The 13,783-nt window shown below is 45.5% G+C and overlaps 1 long non-coding RNA gene across 1 annotated transcript in view; it reads right to left on the bottom strand.

Moving 5' to 3' along the window:
- Window positions 1–376: 376 nt before the first annotated feature.
- The window catches only part of LOC121037310 (uncharacterized), a 61,022-nt gene continuing 47,615 nt past the window's right edge, over window positions 377–13,783 (bottom strand). Inside the window, exons 3-4 of the long non-coding RNA XR_005793702.1 lie at window positions 2,759–3,015; window positions 377–551 (exon numbers count right to left, since the gene is read on the bottom strand). This is a non-coding gene — a long non-coding RNA (uncharacterized LOC121037310). The remainder of the gene's footprint in view (window positions 552–2,758; window positions 3,016–13,783) is intronic.

Raw genomic sequence — 13,783 nt, 5'->3', positions numbered from 1 at the left:
TAAATAAACATTAAGAAAAAGAAAAAGAAAATAGCGTCCTAAATTAAATCCTCAAAATTGCTGTCAGCACCACATCAGTTAATACTCAGAAACGTCTGAAGAGAATTTGTGTTTGTAGTAACCCTGGGGTGCAGTCTTCTCACTTAAATTTTCTTTAACCGATGAAACTCTCATCACGCTCAAGGTAATTTCATAACGAGGAACTTTCTTCTGTCCTTGGCTGTTGTTGATAAAAGCCGAAGGCAGCCATCGTAGAGACCAGCGGTGCCCTGTTGCCCCTGTAGTAAATCAGCCGATGACCCAATTGTCATGTGCCGGCGAAGTGCAGAGAAAACAGAGAAGAGAGAAAATGATGGAGAGGAAAACGCTTTGCAGATCCCGTCTACATGTGCTTTAAGCTGTGATCCTGCTCATATGATTGAGGAATAAAGTTTGTAACAAAGCTCACGTCTCCATCGTGGTTGACAGGGGGGGATGTCACTAACTAGTCTTCGATGTTCTTTCACAAGATGGCATTTCATATCTTCGCTGCTGCTGTGGTTCTCGGGTGACTAGAAAAGAACAGGGAGATGAATCTTACATATTTTCAGCAGGAAAACAGTTCCTGGGATGTAATTACCCACAATGCCCTCTATGACGAGTCTGGGTCTGTGTGTTCAATTAATTACAAAAACATAGATGAGACCAACAAAAATACTGTACAGAAATTAAAAACAAACACGGTCCCATCAGTAAAGTGTTGTGGAGAGTATGAAAAACATACCTCTGTCAAGAATGTGGAAAACAGGGAGTGGCCTTGAAATAACATTTCTTTTTTTTTTTTTTTTTTTTTTTTTTTGAAGGCTCTAGGAAAATCAAAAGCATATTGAGCTTTGGATCGGGGCTCACGGCAAAGGGGGTGGTTGACAAGATTATTTCTTCTTGGCAATCCTAGGAGAGGGATTAGTTAATTGAATCTGTGGTTTTTAGATTTAGTTGGTGCTTCTAGCATTGGCTGCTGCATGGGCAAGGTTTTGGGTCCATTTTCCTGCTGGGTCCTATGCCCAGTTCTCCAGGAGGAGAAGGAAAGATTCTGCAGTCCACCAGCGCCCCGGCCTGTTGAGACAGCTGGATGCAAGGAGACATGTATTTATTCGAGCAGTCGGAGACTTAGATGTCACTGGGTACCAGGAGAAAAGTTTCTTTTTCTGTAGATGGCAGTCCTGTACAAATATCTCCAATGGAAAAGTGAGGGTGGAGAAAAGACCACGGTGGCATATATATGTGTGTATATGTATACACACACACAAGACAGAGGATGGTGGAAAACTCAATGATTTCCTTCTTACATCTAATCTTAAATCTTTAACACTTTTAGGGCGCCCGGGTGACTCAGTCGGTTGAGCGTCCGACTCTTGATTTCAGCTCAGGTCATGATCCCAGGGCTGTGGGGGTAAAGCCATGCATGCATTGGGTTCCACGCTAAGTGTGGAGCCTGCTTGGGATTCTCTCTCTCTGCCCCTCTCCCCCACTCATGCTCCCTCTCTCTCTCTAAAAAAGTAAAAATAAAGTTTAACACTTTTACAAAATGATTACACTTCCTAAACTGACTCTCACAAGATTCCCACGTCTAAGGGGTGTCACTGAAGTCATAGGAATGATATCTCAAAGGGAACAGGCTATAAATCTTGTTTCCAACCCCCTACCCCATGCCCCTCAGCACAGCCAGTTATTAATTTTTATATTGAGTGTGGGCAAGTTTGGCTCTTCTTATCCCTAGTTTATAATGAGGGCATTTATGACCCAAATAACTTCTTTCCTTAAGTAAGATTACTGTGCCCAGTCTATTTCTCTAAGAAACCCAAAACAAACAGATGTTGACAGTTCCCTGGAGAACACTGGAGCCTTAACATTGAATGGTGACAAGCTACTCTGATTCTTCCCACCCTAAATGTCCCAAATGTGAAGTTACAAGTCTGTGGTCAGGGGTGGGGGGTGGGGGGTGGCGGTGCCGTGCTGATGATTGAAAGAGTGCCCACCATCAACACACACCTTTCAGTTGAACGACTGTCCGACCTCTAAATGCCTGGATGACAGCATAAAAGTCAGGTGGCCCAGACTAGGTCTTAATTTCCTCATTAATAAAGTAACAGAGCTGGGACAATCTCAAAAATGGCATCTTCCCCTTCCTCCAGGTCTACGGATGAAAATTCTTTTTTTGTTTTTCCCCCTTCGAAAGTTAAGGCTTATGTATATTTTTTAGAATAGCCTAATGTTCTAGCACATCTGTATTTATGAATTATATACTTCAACTGATCTTTAAAAGGCTAAATCGAAACTCACGATTCTATAAAAAAAAAATTTACGATGGTTTAAAAATACGAATAGTCAATGAGCATCCTTGTTGCATCCAAATTCTTGGGTAAGTCTGAGAGATGCGAAAATCATATTCTTACAGCTAGTTCATAATTCTCACCATCAGCATGTTCTTTACATAGGCGTGAACAACTGTCTCCCCCAAGCCAGACAGCTTTCTACATGTCCAAAAGACTCCCACAACCAAAGACAAAAATAAATTAATAAGTAAACAACCAGAAAGCAAAACGGAGAAAAGCCAACGATCCACATTCTTGCCTCTTACATCACACGAAGACAAAATTATGCCTTCAGATGTCTCCTTTTAGAATTCAGACATTTCAAGTGTTTTGTGTATGATCACTGCAGCCGCTGGCCCCTGGGGAGAAAGAGGAACAGGAAAACTGGTTTCTCTCCAGCTTACCTCTTCCAAGGGAAATTCCAGCAGGGCACCCAAGACAATCTCAGCAAGAAGCAAGCTTTACTTGATTCTTTCCCCTCTTCTTCCTTCCCCACATTCTCTGCTTTACTCCAGAAATCGCAGGGTGCGGCATAGTGTCTTTTTGAGCTGGCCATGTAGAAAATTCAGAGAAAATTGTAAGACCTTGGATTTGGTTCCAGTGTGGCCAGTCAGTAGTCACGCGATTTGGGGCAAAGATCCCTGGGACTCGGTTTCCCCATCTGTGAAAGGAAAGGTAAAAATCCCTGAATGGTCTCCAACGTCTCATTCAGCTCCCCCATCATACGGCGATGACTCATTGTCGGTAAGTGTTTGCTAAGTTTCTCGGAGATGTGTCGTACTTGTTTGCAGAACCAGGACCTTCCAGGGAGGCTAGAAGAAAAGGATCCTGACATCATGTTATCTAAGACTCAGTTTGGAGAAGTTTTTGGTCTAGCTCTTCCTCTCAATAATTAAAAATCTTTAGAGATAATTACCATTTAAAGTTAATGGTGGAACTAGTTTGGAGTTAATTAAGAAGGAAACATATTGGCCCTAAGTACTTGCTCATTCTGAGATGACTAAGGCTTTAAATATTTAACTTGTAAATATTGTGATTCAGACAAACATAACTCTACGAACAAGGAAATTGAGATTAAAATCCAGGAACACCATGCTGCAGTTGGCTCGTGTTATAGAGGGTGCAACCTCGTGAGCACGTATCTCTTGTTTGGGACAAGAGATTACAGCTAAGGATACTCGGCTTTGAGCAGCGCTAACCTGTTCCCTCAGATGGTGTACCGCTATTTTTGTTCCTTCCTTTCCTCTTTCAAGACTCTGTATCGCTACCCGAGTATGACAAAAACCTCGCTCCGTGAGGCACAACTGGGACTCATCCTGTGCCGGTTTTCAATGTATTGCCTCCCAGCTCCAAATTCGCCCTTAACCGCCTGCTCTGGGGAAACGCAAGAGCCCTTAAAAATGTTCTCCTTGGCCAGCTAGCGTAATAGCAAGCTCCGTGCAGAGAGGGCGCCAGAGAGACACTGCAGGAGGAAGGTGTTTTGCTTTCTGGTTCTGGCTCTTGCACCCCACGGGACTTTTCAAGCACCCGGTTCCAGGGGTGCCCGTGGCTTGCCCAATGCACAGCTCCTGCCATGTATGTGGCCAGCAGCACCCAGTAGCCAGATCCCAGTAGCCTGAGCTTACTCTGCTCAGAGGCCAGGGCAGTTTTGGGATGGAATACCTCCAGTGAGACGTTGCTATGTGAGGTACGGTAAAGGCACCCTAAAAGGCAGATTACTGGCAAGTTCCTCAGGTGTGGCACCACAGCCACTTGCCTGCCGTCCAGTGAGCCGAGACAGTGGTCTCTCCAACAAAATGGATCTCAGCCCTGATGGTGGGCTGGGTAGATGGGGGCTCTTCCTTGGGTTGTCTACACCAGCCCCAGGGACAGTGGCTCCTCCTTATACTTCTTATACTTGCTACTCCTATATTCCTCAGAGTTCTATTTATCCATTAGCAGCCAATCCCCCATTATTCCAATACTATCTGGTAGTGAATAACTCTTTATAGTAAACTTTTCTGGTTCAAATTACTGTAGTTTCCTTATCCTGATTGGACCTCGAGTGATACATATCCCAGGGTGAAAATGTATATATACTTATGGAGAGAGAGAGAGAGAGAGAGAGAGAGAGAAAGAGGGGAGAGAGAAGGAAGGAGAGAGGGAGAGAGATGCGTTAACCTGAAACAAATATGGTTACATCCATTGTTCATTTTTTAATGGTGGTTTTGGTGTAACTCTCTTTGGTCTGGTATGGCTATGTATTGGCTTACTAGAGCTTCCATGAAAGAATACTCCAGACTGAGGGCTTAAATAACAGAAATTTATTTCTCACAGTTCTGGAGGCCAGAAGCACGAGATCTGGGTGTCGGCACGGTTGGCTTCTTCCAAAAACCCTCTTCTGGGCTTGCAGATGGCCGCCATCTTGCTGTGTCTTCACACGGCCTTTCCTCTGTGTGAGCACATTCCTGGTGTCTCTTTATGTGGCCACATTTCTTCCTCTTATGAGAGCATCCGTCAGATTGGATTCGGGCCCGCCCTAACAGCCTCATTTTCACTTAATCGCCTCTTGAAAGGCCCTATCTGCAAAGACCGTCATATTCTGAGGTACTGGGGAGTGGGACTTTTGAATTTCATGATTTCTCGGGGGGACACAACTCAGCCCATATTATTACTAGCTCTTATCTTCTGATGTTGGTATTCGAGATCACGCAGAAGTAACTCTGTGGCAGCAAGAAAATCCTAAGACTCGGCTTTGGAAGACGTGATCTGAGGCCCAGGTTCTGTTATTTAGCAGCTGCCAAGTTGTTTAACCTCTTGCACCTCAGTGCTCTCATCCATTAAATGGGTTGAAAGGGCCATAATGGGGCTTCAATGAGATCATGCAAAGGGAGGTGCTCTAGAATCTACGAAAGACTATAAAAAGGGAGACATTCCTTGGTAGGTGTATAGACTCACACGTTTTTTTTAAAGCTCTCCATTACATTTCATACTTTCTACTTATTAAAAGGCAGTTGCCAACCTATTAAACCGGTGTTCAGTATAAATGATTTGTGTAGCCATAAAGTCTCTTTGGCTTATTTATTAGACACAAGAAACATTTCTCCAGCCCCACAACTGTCTCTGTTCGTGCCAGGTAGCGTTAATTAAACCAAAATTTTGAATTAATTATTATATCATCTATTTGTTTTTTTCATGCTCTGCCGAAGTAATAAGCAATAAATGTTTAAAGCCTCATGAACTCATCTGACTTGCCCTTAGTTTTTGAAAAACATAGAAATTATATGGCCCTTAAAATGACAGCCAGCAAATTTTTTGGCAATTAACAATATTCACTAAGAGAGGGGTAGGAAAGAAACTATGGCCTGGTTTTCATCTCACTCAGCATCACACTTCTCCCCATGCCGCAGTGACTATGTGCTTGTGGCCAGCTTCACAGGGGGGAACTGAGGCACCGGGTATCACCAGTTCGTTGAGGTCCTGAAGAGAAAGAAAACTCTCATCTACTGAGAAGTTTAATATACAAAAGTCACATCGTACAAATTTCCTTTAATCTCTCCGACATTTCTAGAAAGTAAATATTATTATAAACGCCATCTTACAGATAAGGAAACTGAGGCTCAGAGAGGGCTAGTAACTGGTCCAGAGTCACGTGGCTCATAAGTAGAAGATCAGAGATCAGAAGGAAGCCGGCCCGATCTGTCACCTTGGGTCTTATCACCTCCTTTGTTAGCTGAAATTTATTTACAATGGTCTCGATCTGCATTGCCGTCAGCAATGTAATTGTCATGGAGTGAAAAGCAATTAGCAGTTGAACCTAACACAGCTTCAATTAATAAGATTATCCTGTGATTACTTAGTGAGGCGTTCTCAAGCTATATCACCGATAATGAGAGTTAAGTGCTGGGTCTAAAATAATTTTTTTTTTTTGGCAAATATTCAACCTGATGCTGTAATAGTACCAATTGGCCATTTGCCGCATGTGCATATATAATCACTATCTACGGTGATTTGTATTCTGTGGCCTTTTTAGCTTTCTCTTTGCCATCTGGGTATGCATTGACTTAATCTGTAGAGCAAGTTATGTTCACGTCTTTATCTCGTAAAAGAAAGGGCACTTACGGCAGATAACTACTTGTTTTCCTTTTTAATTTTCATGTCGGATTTAGCAACTGAAAATCAGCATGCTTTTATTTATTTATTTATTTATTTATTTATTTATTTATTTTTAATGTAGACCTTTTCGCATTTGTGCTCGATCTTTAAGAGACCCAGAGCTTAGCCCTCCATAAGCTACGCTTTGGCATCTTGTTGAATAATCTGGAGGACAGATCTCATTTCAAAAGGAAAACCGAAAAAAAAAAAAAAAAGATCAAATCAAACTTTACTGAAATTGAAAAGACAAGTCACGAGGCTCAAAGGAGGAATGAACGAGAGGGCTGCTTTACTAGCAGGAGGGCGGAAATGGCATCAGTTAAGTAGGCCCATTCATGGGGAACCCCCCTCCTTTGAGGCGTCTCTCTTGGCCTTCTTCCTTATGAGGCTCTGTAGTGCAATTATTTCAGTATTAGATTTTACCCCCTACTGGATAAGTGCCTTGGGATCCGGAATTGAGTTACCCGTCTTTATCTCCTCTCCTCTCCTTCAACACGTCTCTGCTGCATTATGTACGGATCATCACCTCTCTGACTGGACTACTACAGTGACTTCTTGAAGAGCTCCCTGCCTCCAGGCTCCTCAGCATCACCTCCTGTCCACAATGCGACGTGATCCCACTCTGACGCTAGATTACTCCCCAGCTACCATCCAAATGCCTTTGCAGACTCCGAAGGCCTTGGGAAACTTGGCCCACACCAAATACTTGGTCAGCCATGTTTCCCACACCGATTCTTTCCCTGACCCCACCCCCTGCAGCTCTATGAAGGAAATAAACAGGGTGATAAGATACTGAGGATCATGTGGTGGGGTGGCCAGGACTCCTTTAGACTGAATGATCAGAGGCCTCTCTGAGGAAGTGACATCATGTTAGAATGTGTTGAAGTTGACCATGCGGAGAAGTGGGAAGGAACATAGGGAGGTCCAAATAGAAAGACCCTGTGATAAGACACAGTTGACCTTTTAAAAGGACATAATGGAGACAAGTACTTCCGTACTTCACAGACCTACCTGGAGCATGGTGAAGACGGGGGAGATGCAGGAACACCTGCAGATTAGGCAGGAGGAAGGTTCTGGAGAAGCCTTGCTGCCTTGTCAAAAGGGGCAAACGTAAGCCTTTGAAAGTATCCACGGTATCCGTGATTTTGAAAAGATCATAGAACGAAATGGAGGGGACTCCACCTCCAAACTACTGTTTTGCCAAGTTGCCTGTCTGAATACCGTCTGTGTACAGATGAGGGATTATTTATGACTCAGTGAGTTGCTAGAAGGACCACAATATCTTTGTTTGGGTCTGCATTTTCAAGCCTCCATGGAACAGGCTAGCATCGTTCCTGGTGGTCCATGTTTAACGTTCTGTTGGTGCATCGTTTGAGACTCTTAACCAGCCACGTATGTTACCATCTGAAGATATCTGGCACAGCATTATTTATATCAGCTTCTAATCCATTGTGGCCATTAGGTGATATTTTCACAGCAGAATCACACATTTTTCTACATTTCCCAATTTAATCTACGTAGTTGTTTTCTTTCTCACTTCGGGCCGTAAGGACTTATTCTCTTTGATTCTGATGACATGTCTCAGGATATTTATAAATTTGCATACTGGCTGCAAACAGCTCAGGATCACTTCAGAGAAGTGTTTTTCTGTGGAATAAAAAATGCTACCGATTAAGTAGTCCCAGGAGTGGGGTGGACTCTGGGCTTTCCCCAGTAGTTTGATAGGTTTCTTCTCAGTTTGGACAGAAACTATAGTTAGCCAGCCATCAACTTTAGTCTGTTTCTTTACAGTGAGACTAGCCCTGGGTTTGGGGACAGACCTCCGATTTGCAAGGACGCTGGAAATTCTGAGGTATGTGCCCCCACCGCCCTAAAATTATATCTTAGACACAAGCGGCCCATTTTCAAGGCGAACACAACCACATTTGTGGCATTTGGATCCAGCAGGGAAAATGAAAATCTTGTGTTTGTCAGCAGCGAGGCCACGATGCCCAGACCCCAAGTTTAAATATCCAGGAATCACCCAGTGGTTTGCTTTTATTGTTCATAAAGTCAGCAGAGACAAACCACCTGAGTAGTTCCAGATGTCGGATCAACAAGGCTGTGCTTCACAGACCTACATGTAGAAAGCGAATTTATAGACCCAAGAAAAGGCTGAGAGGATTGTGCTGTTTCAGGATAGAGAGGTACTTTCATTCTGAAAACGGAGTGAAACACAGGACGGGCAGGCCGGCGGATGGCAGGTGGAGGGCAGTCTCACCTCTGTTAGGCCACTTGAGGCTTCGAGCGGGGATCCATCCACTTCTGCCCTCTTTGTGAAGTAAGAAATCCCAGCAGCCCGCTGCCCAACTCAAGAGGACTGGACTGTTTTAAGATAGCAAGTCTCTGTTAAGTTGTAACACAGTCACGCGAGGGCACCACGCAAAGAAACACTTCTCCACGTTGACTCAAACGCTTCTCTCCACGTTGACTCAAATGCGGGACAACGGAGAACCAGAACTGGGGCTCATGGCCATTGAAGTGGGCTCCATTTGCTGGTAGTTTTGGCAGTGAAGCCTACCATTGTTCTAGGCACCTTGCTTTGTGAGTTGGCCACACGAGGTAACATTATACGGTGGCAAGGAACATGACTTGCCTGGGCCTGGGGCCAGGAGGTTGGAATTTGTTGCCATAAATCTTGAAACTGTTGAAGGTGTCTCGTGTTCAAGTTTATCTGGCACAGCCCAAACAGCGAAAGTTCTGATAGCCAAAATGCCTACATGGCCATAATACATAACCTTACTGAGTGGTGAAGAATTTTTATGGCTATTGGCAAGAATCCAAACAAAGACTCAACTGTATCTCCACAAGATGTTCCAGTGGAGCGGCCCCAGTTATCCAAGGAAGATCGGCCCATAAATCTGGGGTTGGGATACTAACATTACTCTGCGTCCTGAATATTACGTTGCAGTGGCCGGGAGATGGAAACATCTATTTTATTGGCATACAGTGCTGCTCCGCTCTCAATCGATGAGCCATCCCGGTGACCATCCACCCCATGCATTTTGTGCAGTAGCTTCTGTCTAACCTTCACGGAGAGGTGATTATGTGTCAAGTATGGGAGTAAGTGGGCTTCAAACATTATCTCCTTTAAGCCTCCCAGGTGTTATGACGGAGGTGCTCCTGACAGACGGGACCCGAAAGCCCAGAGCAGCCGAGCAGTTAAGCAAATTGCACAGGGTCACAAACACCGGAGCCCCATTCCCACAGGCCCCAGGGACTCGACCAGCACGATGTCTTCCACACTTAAGCCCTCTTTCGGTGAGGATAGAAAGCTTTAAAAAAAAAAAACTTGACCCTTTTGAAGTGTTAAAAACACGCAAAAATGTATCATGAATAATGAGTGGCAGGAATACTCACGCAGCCTCCCACCAAGGTTGAGAAATATAATATTGCTGGTCCTGTTAGACCCCAATGCCTGCCCTGCTCCTTCACCCACAGGGTACTTCCTGCCCTGAACTAGACACTCTGCACTGCCATGTGTCTGCTTTACACACTGACTACATCAGTGTGTGTCCTTAAGCAACGTAGACGGCATAACTCGACCTGTCTGCGCGAAAGGTATACTGCGTCCTCCTTGTTCTTTTGCAACGTCCTGCGCTCAGGGATGCAGTTGTGGGATTCATCCGTGTTGGTGTGTGTGGCCGTAGCCTTATTCGCTTTCATTGGATGAGTATGCACTCGTTATAAGTTTCTCCTCCTATGAGGGACATCTTCCCAGCAAGCACGCCGATGGCCTTCACAACCAACCACCTTCAGTGTGGAGCAGGATTGGTACCGATGTTTTCATTTTCCTGATAAAGAGTCTGAAGATCAGTTCAACGCTGTCCCCGAGGCCTCTGTCTTAGTTTGGGCTGCTATAATGACACCATCCATACTGTGTGGCTAATAAACAGCAGACAGTTATATATCACAATTCTGGACGCTGGGAGTCTGAGATCGGGGCACCAGCACGGTCAGGTTTCGTTCCTCCCTGTTGTCCTCACATGGCAGAGACCAGAAGAAAGCTCCCTGGGGTCTCTTTTATAAGAGCACACATCCCCTACGCCAGGGCTCCAACCTGTGAGCCAGTCACCTCCCAAAGGCCCCGCCTCCTAAGGCCAACACGTGTGAACTCAGTTCTTCTGACTCATGGTCTGAGGCTTTCTCTTCCACTGGACTTTGGCCTTCTGGGATGGCGTTCTAGAAGTCTGTGCTAGAGCCCTGTCTGCCAGGGCCTTTTCTGGCCATCCTTTGGCCTTCTAGTTTTCATTTTATGGCTAGAACAACTTGACAGCCTCTTGGCTGTCGCTCTTGAAGGAGGCGGAGGGTGAAGGCAGCATCCAGTACTCTGCTCATCACTTCCTGCATCCGTAGGTCACAGTAGTTGGAAAGCGAAAGAGGTGAAGAGAGTGCCTTTCCTCAAATAGGTCTGGGGCAGAGTTTTCCCTTTTATTTTTATTTGTAGAAGATTCTTGAAGGTGTGTGTGTGTGTGTGTGTGTGTGTGTGTGTTGGCTGAAAGGCCCTACAGAGCGTTTGCAGGTGGTTACAAGCGCTCACACTTTGCCAGGGGCATGGGATTGAGAAAGCAGTTACCTTTTGCCATGAGGTTTAATACGTGAATTGGGGGGGACTTGCAAACTGACAAATTGAAAAACAATAAGAAGGGACTACAAGCCAGAAGGTATCATTTAGGTCTCGGTTTTGAAGAGGTTCGTTAATAAAACTAAAAGCCAGTTTTTTGTTTTTTGGTGTTGTCTTTTTGTTGTTTTTTTTTTTGTTTGTTTGTTTGTTTTTTTTTTACCAGTAACCTCCTTTCCTGGCGTCCTTGGCAATTAGCATCATTTAGCCTCAGAAAGATTATTGTCTTGCTTTCCATAGAAAGCACTTCTAGAGGGATAAAGTTGATTATTTGGGGGAGGAGGGATACATTCTTTAATGTTTAATTAGTTGAAACTTGAGCAAACTGGTAAAATCCAAATAAGATTGTCAGTCGGTAGCTAGTATCGTACCAATGTCCATTTTCTGGTGTTCATATTGTGCTATTGTCAGGCAAGATGTCATGGGGGGAAGCCGGGTGAAGGGCACTTCACCTAGGAGCTAGGCAACCCTTATCAGTGGGCCTCTTATAGCTCAGGATAAGCAAGGAATGGGAATTTTGCAACAATGTTTCGCAGCCAGTAAATTTGTGGGAGGTTCAGCTTAGTGCTTACAAAAGCATCTTGAGAAGTTTATGATCACCCAACTCTGTTAGTACACACTAGAGATGCGGTTCAGTTCCTAGGTGTTCTGTGCTCCCACGGGTCTTAGTTAGCTGTGGCACTGATGGCATTCTGGAATGGACAATTCTTTCCTGAAGGGGCTGTCCTGCATGATAGATGTTTAGTGACATCGTGATTTCTACCCACTAGATGCCAGTAGCACCCTGAATCCCGCTCCCCCCCCCCCCCCCAACAAGTTGTGACAACTAAAAATGTCTCTAGGGGCACCTGGGTGGCTCAGTTGGTTAAGCGCCCGACTCTTGATTTCACCTCTTGATGTCATGATCTCACAGCTCGTGAGTTCAAGCCCTGCATTGGGCTCTGTGCTGACGGTGCTGAGCCTGCAGGGGACTCTCTCCCTCTCTGCTTGCGTGCTATCTCTCTCTCTTTCAAAATAAATACATAAACTTGAAAAATATATCTCTAGACATTGTTAATTGTCCCCAGAGGGAGCAAAATTGCCCCTGCTTGAGAATCTCTGCTATGCTTAGAAAGCAAACCGTTTGTTTCTACTTTCAAAGGAAAAGAACATTTACTGATTTTATAGATTACAGTGACCCTCCCACTCTCTCCCATTTATGCTTCCCACACATCTTTCCACTGGCCTTAGACCACACATTCCTGGAGGAGAGATGCTGGATTTTTTTGTTTTTGTTTTTGTTTTTTTTTTTTAATGCACAGTTTCATCCATTCTTCAGCGCCTTGGACATTTGTAGCAGCATTGAAATAGAAATGCTTCGGCCCTTAAAAGACTCTCTGAAGCAGATATTTCAGAAGGAGAAAGGAACCTACGGCCCCCAAAGAGCAGAGTATACACAGAGCTGGCAGTACTGAGTATCATACAGGGTAATAATTTCACATGTGAAGGTAATTCATTACATTAAAACATTCACTGGCTTTAGTTTATTTAAGCCTCTGGGACTAACACAGCACATTTCTAAATATTATGGGTTTTGTAAAGGTGCATGACGAATAAGCAGCCTGCCAGTGTGCTGGGAAAGTGATAAAAATCAGCGCTAAGCTTACTCACGGCTTTCTTTGGAGTGTATATTTATGTGGTGATGTCAGCACGGTATCCTGCGGATGGCTAAAGGTCATGTTCTGTGTTCATCTGCACAGGATTTAGAAACTCTCGAACAGCCTTGCGAGAGAAAAATGGCCAGCTGAATCAGAGCACGGCTGCCCCCATCCCGGTGCCTGTCGCCCCACCGCAAAAGAACTGAACAAAGAAATCCATCTTGAAACGAACTCAAAACCGCAGCAGCTCCGTCTTTTGCCACATGAGTTATGTGAGTGATTGAGGCTGGCTCCAGTGTCAAGCGGTGTATGTTGCCTTAATGTATTTACTTAACCCAGGACTGCCGCGGAGAAGGCAAACGCACCTCGGCACCCGAGGGTCCGTCCGTGACAAAGAGAACATTCAGACCAGATCCAGGGCAACAAACACATCAGGAACCCTGGGAAGGGAAAGATGTTGCAAGTACAGCACAATGCTGGGCTTTATTCCCCATGTGGAGGCAGGCTGTAGCCAGCCAACCTGTGCACCGTTGCTCTCTGATGGCAGGCCTGCAGGGAGAGGAGACTCCAGCCGGGCTGCGCGCAGCCCCGATGGGGGCCAGTCCAGGCCATCAGCGGCCTTGTGTTTCCTTTCAGGGGCCCAGGATTGGCTGGGTGCGGCTCGGTGGCTGCTGCACAGAAAGAATCTTAAAAGCCTGTCACCCACAGTCTGGTCCATAAGCTCAGACAGCAATCCGGCCCTGCCCACCGAGTCCCCGCCCACTGGGTCCCCATCCACCGAGGCCCCGCCCACCGAGGCCCCGCCCACTGGGTTCCCATCCACCAAGGCCCCGCCCACCGGGTCCCCATCCACCGAGGCCACACCCACCGAGGCCCCGCCCACGGGGTCCCCGCCCACCGAGTCCCCGCCCAGGCGAACCTCACTCACGCGGATGGGGGCACTGATGCCCACGAACACTGCCTTCATGTATCAAGTCCTCCGAGTGTCGTGACTACAG

Source organism: Herpailurus yagouaroundi, unplaced genomic scaffold (genome assembly GCF_014898765.1).
Source record: "Herpailurus yagouaroundi ecotype Mexico unplaced genomic scaffold, PumYag 163, whole genome shotgun sequence".
Lineage (NCBI taxonomy): Eukaryota > Metazoa > Chordata > Mammalia > Carnivora > Felidae > Herpailurus > Herpailurus yagouaroundi.
Note: the sequence above shows the minus strand (reverse complement) of the source record. Positions and strands in the feature narration are given on the sequence as shown.